An 8,964-nucleotide genomic window follows, 5' to 3' on the forward strand; every position below is an offset into this window, starting at 1 on the left:
GAAAAAATATCTTACATGATCGTGAATAGTAGAAATATTGGGAACAATTTAACAATGAATTGCATTGGGGTCAAATGCTAATGTGAAATCCCATCAGCAATCTCCTACATTCAAAGATTTGTACATAGCGGCCTGTTCAGTTTGTGAAGGTATGACTTTGACCAAGAGAAGCAGGTTGCTACCGAGTTGTAAGTGCATTGATGTAAGAAAGGATTTACTTAATATTAACGCCACATTCATCTTGACACGTGATTGATGCACTGCGGACTCCGCACAAAAGTTAGTTTTTTGAAGTTAAATCTCTCCCTGAATGTTAGTGAAGCGAAAAGAGATAGCTCGGCGTCCTTGTGCATGACACAGACGGGGCACGATCCCAATCAAAGCCGAGACTGTTGAAACTAGCCTTGGAGATTTACGACGTGTGAGTTTTCATCTGAAACTCCCCATCCCTCCTGGGCAGGGGAAGGCTTTCACTCAGGGCAACCTTTACAATAAAGTGAGATCAATGCTGCAAAGTTGTTCAATCAGTGGTACAGAGCGCAAATTTGATTCCAGTGATGAGGCTCCCCTGCCTTCTCTCCCCTACTCCATTCCTCATGCGCATTCCTCATCACATCCATTTACTTCACGAGATTCTTTCTTTTCACAAAAAAGGGAAGAGCTTCTCGTTAGTATGCAGAGCAGCGGAAGCACAAACGGCACACTTCTCTTTTGCAGAAGTATGAAAATGAAATATTCATGACTATAAAGAGCTTTCTTTGAGCGAGCGAGAGGGAGATGGAGGGGGGGGGGAGGGAGGGAGCGATGAGAATGGAGAAGAGAACAGTTGTCATTTTGACACAAGCCTCCATTTCCTCGGTGTCCGTACCCGTCTTCTGGGACAGCCGCACTGTTGCACCTGTTGGCCATTCGAAGCAAGAGAACAGACAGTGAGAAATCCCGTCACCTCTTTCCAAAGTGTCTGTCTTTTACCACATCTCTCCTCTTCCTCCTCCTCCTCCCCTCTTCATCTCTTTCCATTGTTTCCCCGGCGGCTGTCACTTACGCACTATTGGCGATATCACTATGGCAGTGGCTAAAAAAGACTTTGCACCATCCCAGCTGACAAACTGAAGGTGAATGAAATGCAAAAACACTTGAAAGTCATGGAGCTGCTGCACTATGAGGAGATACACGAAGGACTAGAAGTGCTTTTTCAGGGGTTCAACCATGTGGATCAGTTGTGTGCAGTTTCATGGGCGCTTAACACTGGAAAAAACATCCAAACACCAAGAGGGGAATATTAATTCTCCACAGTGACAGTTTTTTTTTTGTGTGTGTGTGTGTATGTATATATATATATATGTATGTGTATATGTGTATATATATATATATATATATATCACTGTGATTTAAAAACCCCAATTTAGATATAAAATATTTGTCGACTATGGAGGGGGAAATTCTTAAATATGTTTTTCTGTTGTCATAGTAGTTGTTAAAAACAATTGTGGTGAATATAAGTGAAGGTCAGCTCTGGTTCAAATAGTACATGCATTTTAATGATTTAACACAAACTCGACGCTTCATTTGCCGTCATTTAAACAACCATTTTTAAAAAAAACTAGAAATAATCGAGAAATATAAAAAAACCGACCAACCACAACTATATTTAGAACAAAGCTGGATCACTTCTACGTCTTTTTAATAATTCTTGACATGTTTACACCTTGTGGTTTATTTTGGTGTTAGTTTGTATATCCTGCCTGTGGCAATTGTCAGTCAAACAGACCTTTTCCACAGAAGACACAATGTCAAAGTAGAAAAAGCACAGGTGTTACTAATAAAAATGAATAATGGCTGAATTCCATTCAGCTGCTTCAGTTTCAGGTTCCTGGTAATGTACGAGCCTGTTGATGGCCCCATTCGGGACCATCAGGTTGAGCCCTTACATGTGTTGGAAGAGGGCACTTCATTAAAGGGGCATACTTGCTTTATTATGTGTAGTTCCCCATCCCAAATAAGTTTACTATTAAAAGGTACCGTTTGTATTTGAAACTTTGTGAAATTCCCAAGCTTAACTTGGAAAATGTCCCTTTGCAACCCAGGTTTCAGTAATTATGATTTTGTGATGTGCAGTTGAAAACGTGTCTTGGTTAAAACTGAGTATTAATTTTTAGACTTTTACATTTAACAAGCTCAACAATATGCAAAGACTGCATTTCATCATGTAGTACTTAACCATATAGTTGTTGTAGTGTTGTAGTCATGTAGTATTTAAACATGATAGTAACAGCTGTTGTACACATTGGGACTATATGCATCCTCTGTTAAAGAAACACTTCTAAACTATGTTTGTTCGTTGATTATTCATTATGTCTTTATATTCTTATATACAGAGACTACGACAGTAAAGTTTCTGTTTTGACAACCTGACAGCTACCTTATCAATGAGTGCCTAACCCTATTTTCCGGCAATCCACACGGCTTGATTTCAAATGAAAATGATTCAATGAAAATGATTCCCAGTGAGAAACTACCTCCATACACTCTGTGTAACATCATGGATAAGGTCTTGCTTTATCTTGGGGGGACTTTGACATGATAGAAACAGTTGTCTCCGATTTTGGCAGTCTGCATTTCTCCAACGACTGTGAAACGTCTTTATATGCAAGCATGCATAGATGGGATGTGTATTTATCTTGGATGATTGTAGCCTCAGTATACTCTTCACAGAGGGTAGATGACTTATTGATTAAAAGGACTCATTTATTCAAATGAGGCATCTGGAGAGGCCTGGGGGCTTGTTTTAGTCATGAAACCCCCCCCCCCCCCCCCCCCCCCGGTGTGACATTTGCTGTAGCTCATAAACTGGATAAAACAGACGCTCTGCTAATTCTACTTTACTTTGTCGTTTGCTTCTTTGAGATTCTGTATAATGTCGCAGTTTGACAGCCTCATAACCTCGATTTCAATATTTTGTGTAATGTGACCGTTCTGTTTATTACCCTCAGCATGCAAAATGAATAGCACTTTTGGGTTTTTACAAATAATAAACGAGTTTTCCTCTCACATCTCTGATTGTCTGTTGGCTTTTAATTTCCTACGGCAATAAGTGTAAAAATAAATCTCTGCATCTACGCTTTTGATCCATAAGAAGGTTCCCTTCAGTTACATTATGGTGCGTTCAGGTTCTGTTCAGTGAAAATGAGTATTGGGCGACGGTAACTTAAAACGTTATCATGATGTCTTCACATGTGATCTCGTAAAATGTAGTTTTGGTTCGAAACTTGAATAAATTCAGTTGTTTGAAGATGTTTTCACATTAATATAAAATAGATATTTGAGATGAATTATAACCTGTTTACAAAACCAGCAGCTCATAATACATCATTAAAACTACTGATGACAAGATTTGTTTTGATCCATAAAAATACAATATTTTACTTCCTTATCATTTGAATTGTGTGTTTTTATGAAGAAAAAAAGACACAATACGTTTCAATTGTTTTTGTTTGACTTCAGAGCAGTTGAAATGATTTTTTGGGACGGTTGTAATAAATAAATAGTCTGACAACTGCTGGATCTGCCCATAGGGATCATCAATGATCGGCAGTTAGTAGCGGGAAAAATACAACAAAGCACACTAGTCCCCGTCACTATTGCTTGTTGAGATGCCAGACCATGATTCACCCACACAACCAAATGTTGTGCTAGGCCCGTTCTGATCAAGACCGTGTGCCAGCTGGGTTGTGAATGCTTCAGATTTACTGTGCCTTTCCAACAAGGAGCCAACGTAACCTGCCACTAATCTGCCTGATTTACCCCGTGCTTACACAGGGTTCTGCACACACAACCTCCTGAGGTCAGTTAATGAGACGTGGACTAGTGGAAGTAAAAGTGTCGATACTTATTCATGAAGTGAGAGTGCCCTGGAGGTTTTAAAGAAGTGAAAGTGATGCCACAGGTTCAAAGGGTCAGCTACTTTTGACATCTGGGCGGTGGCCCCAAGATGTGAATCCATGTCATCTCCTCTGTACAAAGCCTTTAATCTTAGGCCCATGTCTTTTGGTATATTGCTTGAGCCAGTATGCTGTGGCCTTCATGCACCTCCTCTGTGTGTGTGTGTGTGTGTGTGTGTGTGAGAGAGGGACATAAGTGGAGGTTTTCTCAAGTGCATGTGAAATGTCCTGTTTTGACAGGTGCTTGAATCAGGGATTAGAGTAGGGATGAAAGTTGCATTAATCAGAGGAGTCCTCCTCTGTTGCTTCTCTCATCCCTCTGCCTAAAATGTACTGCATCGAGCTCTGCCAGCCGGGGAGGGATGGAGAGAGACTGCGATGGTGTAAATGTGGTTCCTGAGCTGTCAAATAGAGGCGTGTTAATGGAGGGCTGGACATGCTTTCACGGGTCTCTCTCAACGTGAGTGAGTGTGTGTGTGTGTGTGTGTGTGTGTGTGTGTGTGTTCATGCATGCGCTAGTGTGTGGGGCTCAGTTGAGAGAGATGAGTTTTTTTTATTTTTTTTTTATCTTCAAGTACTGCTCTCTTGAAACCAGTCTGCAGTTGCTAATGCACTAATGCAAGAGGCAGATGGCTCTCTCAGTCTCTTTCTCTTTTCATGTTGTCATCCATCCCTTCGACTCAGGTCACCTCTATTTCCCACACCATACTACTCTGTGTGTGTGTGTGTGTGTGTGTACGGGTATGCGTGTGAGGTGCTGAGTTCCTCTCACGGTCTAATTGAGATGACATTTCTGTTCTCCAAATGAAATTATTCAGCTCCTCTATTCATTTGTTCTCTGGCTTCTTTTGTACAAAGGTACACCACCTACCTCTCTTTCTCCCCAGGGCAAAAACCTGCTCTCATAATAGCACTGACCCCCCCCCCCCTCAGTGAAATAGAGAAACCTTAACTTGTGACTTTATTTGTGGGCTCTGTGAGGTGGCTGGAACTGATTCTGAGCAGTGTGACCTTCAATGAAAGTCAGGGATTAATGGCAGACGTATTTTGCTGGAAGGTATCCTCCAATTCCATCAGGAGAGACGCGTTTGATGAAGAAAAGATAATTGTTTATTATTGACAGAAGATATGCGATGATACAGTCTTGACTCTGGGAGATTTGTAACAGAGGGGCGACTGCCCCGAGCAGGAGCGAGATGAATCCCCCGGGGAGTCCAGACACTGGTGGTGGCTGATGATGAAGCTGATAGAATGATGAGTTGATGAAGATGATGGAGATGGGGAGGGGGAGGGGCGCGTAACAGCAGCATGAACGTACTGAAGGTAGAGAGACAATCCCATTTAAAAGAGACGGCAGCAAGATGATAGGCTAGCGATGTCATTGTTTCGTTTGGATAGAGGAGACCAGCTGATCTAAACGGCTGATATCATGATTGACAACCTCCAGCGACGACCGCAAGGAAATAAGGAGTGAGCATGCGTGAGGGTTGAACGGCAGATGTACCAGAAATAAACTAGGGGCCTAAGCATGCAAGAGTATGGTCTCCCTGACTGAACTTCTGCTAGAGCTTCATTTGTGACCAGCTAGTTGTAAACAGTTTGGCAAGCTTCGTTCACTACAATACTATCTTTTATAAAAGTGCTGAATCAAAGGCACGGGACAACCTTAACAAAGAAAGTGCACAGGTTGTTGTCCTGCTCTCTAATCAAATATTATGCTTGTGTGTCTCATGCAAAACGAGGCTTCCTCACCTTTTTATATTGTGCTTGTGCTGTTCTTCAAAAAACTACCAAATCTATCATCAAGCTGCAGTTACATTGAACTTTAGGATGAAGCAAAACTGTATTTGTACTGCGTGATTCTAACATTGGCATAAGTCGCAGAAAGAGGTTAAGCTATCCATCATAGAAAAAGCGTTGCATCTGTTTTTCTTCTTGGAGCTTTGCTCTCATCCCTATCATCCCATGCGTCTGTTCTTCTTGGCTCGCCTTTGATGCAGAAAGGTGTTGGACAAGAAGCCAGCATGCCACTCTGAGTTCAAGGAAACTTTGGTTACACCCTGCTTGCATCACATACGCGCTCTCATGCGCACGTTTAACTTGCTCACACAGTGAACGGGCCCGAGCCCTTGGTGCGTACCTTTTCCCTCAGTTGAGTTCCTATTTGTGCTCACAAACATAATGCGTACATCCTTCATCCTTTAATGTTGGCCCAAAAGAACAACTGATTGGATTTCTGCTGACATGGTTACCGCTCTCGTACCCGTTACTATCATGCTGCGTGTGTTTGGGGGGAAAAGTTTGACATCAGAGAATTTTTAGTCTGCCGCCGAGGAGCGTTTCAGTGTAATTTGTATTTGAATACGTGGGCTGAGTGTTCAACATGTGGGCGTTGATATTTGCATGTGTGAGGAGTACAATGAAGATGAGACTCGGATCCTATAGGACTGTGGTACTGCACCAACTGGACCAGCATTTTGCACATATTTTATGTAAATACACTCAATTATTCTTAATTTGTGAGTCAGGTCAGATGGCAGCTGAAGGATATATCTGTGAAAACAATCCACCTCTTTAGACGATGCAAGACTGATTTTCATTTTCATTTGTTTTACACGGCACAACAATGCCTCGCAGAGGAAGCATTGTCCCGAAATGGCAGCAGTGAAGAAAGTACAACTCTCTTTTACTCTTGTGTATTTCTAAATGAAATGAATCTGTTAGTAATAGCTAATATAAGGAAGGATTTTACAAACGGCGATGTTTCTCCACGAGGTAGAATAGAGGCTCAGTCTGTTTGGATTCTGAGGTGAAGGAGCTGCTGCATTGCCAAATTGTGTGTGTATGTATATATATATATACACATACATACATACATACATACATACATACATACATACATACATACATACATACATACATACATATGTGTCACAGACAGGAGTTTGTGCGTGTCTGACTGACAAATCTCCTGCGCTGTGAAGTGATTGCAGTAAACAAACATCGCACAGGGAAGGCATGCAGCAGCCTTGCAGTGAATCTGTTGGAAGCCTCTGAAATTGGTTTCTGATTATTGAAATGAAAACAATTACCTCTGATCAAATCAGCGACGGCACAGTTGACTGATGCTGTCTACTTGGCCAAAAGAAAATAATGAACAAGAAGAGATGGAATTTTGAATTATGCAAATAAATAAGTTGAACTAATAAAGTAACCAATAACACAAGTGTTTAAATGCTTGAGCAGTTTCACGTGGAGCCTGGTACACATTGATTAGATGGTATTTATTGGAATTCTGTATCAGTTGATGTCACTGCATACTTTTTTTAGTATTCCATTCAAGTACAGACTTCAAACCTAATGGAACCAGCTTCCCTCTGGAACCACTTTTGCAGCAGCTTGTCTTATCAACAGAGCAGTGTGTGGCTTTGACATCTGAAGTTCAAGACTCTGATGCGACACACACAAAACCAGCCTGCATGTTGTTGATGCGGATTGTTGTCTTTCTTATTCTTTCATAGTTGGTGAAGCTGCATACTGACAACATCAAAGATCAAATGTTGCAGTGAAAGCTCAATAAAACGGCTCCCACGGCTGTGGAATAACAAGTAAGGCTGCAACTGACGATTAGTCCAAGTTAGTGGCAATCTTGAAGATTTTCATTTTCATAAATGTCTGTTAAGTTACTATCTATCGCCGGAGAAGGCAACACAGTGGCGAATGAGCCTATGGCTCACTGATGAAAGTATTGCAGTGTTAAGAAATAGGTGTCTGAGGCGACATTGCCGGAAAAAAGGCTGTTTTACAGTTTTTCTTCATTTTATACACACAAAAAAATTTAACTATGCACACTATTCTGAAAAATAACACATTATTATGGAATGTCGGACGCAACCCAACTCTCCAGACTCCTAAACTCTGAGCATGTTTCCTTTGTAGAAATTAAAATCAGCCAGGACTGAAATCTCAAGGATTGCCACTTTTAGTTCAGGCAATAAGATGTAAAAGAGTCTTCAACCTTTATATCATTATGTCCGTTACAATAATATAGAATGGAGAAAAACAGCAACTCCTTTATATTTTAACAACTTGAACTAGAAATGTTGCCATCTTTTCTTGATAAACAATTATCAAAATGGTTGTTGTCATTGATTTCGTTTTAAATGTGAAAATGTAACGCTACAGCTGATTGTTTTAGTATTGAATAATTTGCTGATTATTCTCTCGATGAATCAATTAGTTGATCTAAAAAAAGTCAGAAAATGGTGATTAAGGCCCATCATTTCATAACCATGTTTAATCAGACAATAATCCATCATCAATAGTAATAAATAGTTACAGATTGTTTTCTTCAGAAAACAATGATTTCAAGAAAGCAAATTTAGATACAATTTCACCCACTTTATCTCCAAGATGATGCAGAAAGTAATTACTGAAAAATCTTTCCGATATCTACCTGTCCTCCCCCCAACAAAAATCCAATCCTGGTGCTTTTATCTCTCGTAGTGGCAGTTGTATGTGCTTCTGTGCTTGGTGCTGAGTGGGTCATTTCAGGGGTCAGCGTTCTTTAATTGGATAATCCAGTCCCGAGCCAGTTGAGATTAGCAGCTACTCAGACCCAGGGAATTGGTGTGATAGTGTTTGACCTGTGACCATACTGGGTTAAGCTTCCTCATGCAGGAGCACACAGCGCTGCCTCAGGGAAGCACAGAATCAGCTGATAGGAGAAACGTTGCTCAATGGCCCTCGAATTTCAAAAATGGAGATACAAAATTTCCGCAGGACACCAATGCAAATCACATCGCTACGCTGGAGAAGTGTCAACCGCATGTCTCGGCCTTCAAAGCGTCCCACTCTGTGTATTAAACTGTCTTTGTCTTCACTTCTGATCCTGTGGTGGAGCCTTCAACAAGAATTGTTGAATGTGCTCATCATTTTTGCAGCCGTGTGCCTGTGTGTGTCTGTCTGTGTGTGAGTGTGTGTGTGTGTGCCTGTGTGTGTGTGTGTGTCTGTCTGTGTGTGA

Source organism: Melanostigma gelatinosum (genome assembly GCF_949748355.1).
Source record: "Melanostigma gelatinosum genome assembly, chromosome: 12".
Taxonomy (NCBI): domain Eukaryota; kingdom Metazoa; phylum Chordata; class Actinopteri; order Perciformes; family Zoarcidae; genus Melanostigma; species Melanostigma gelatinosum.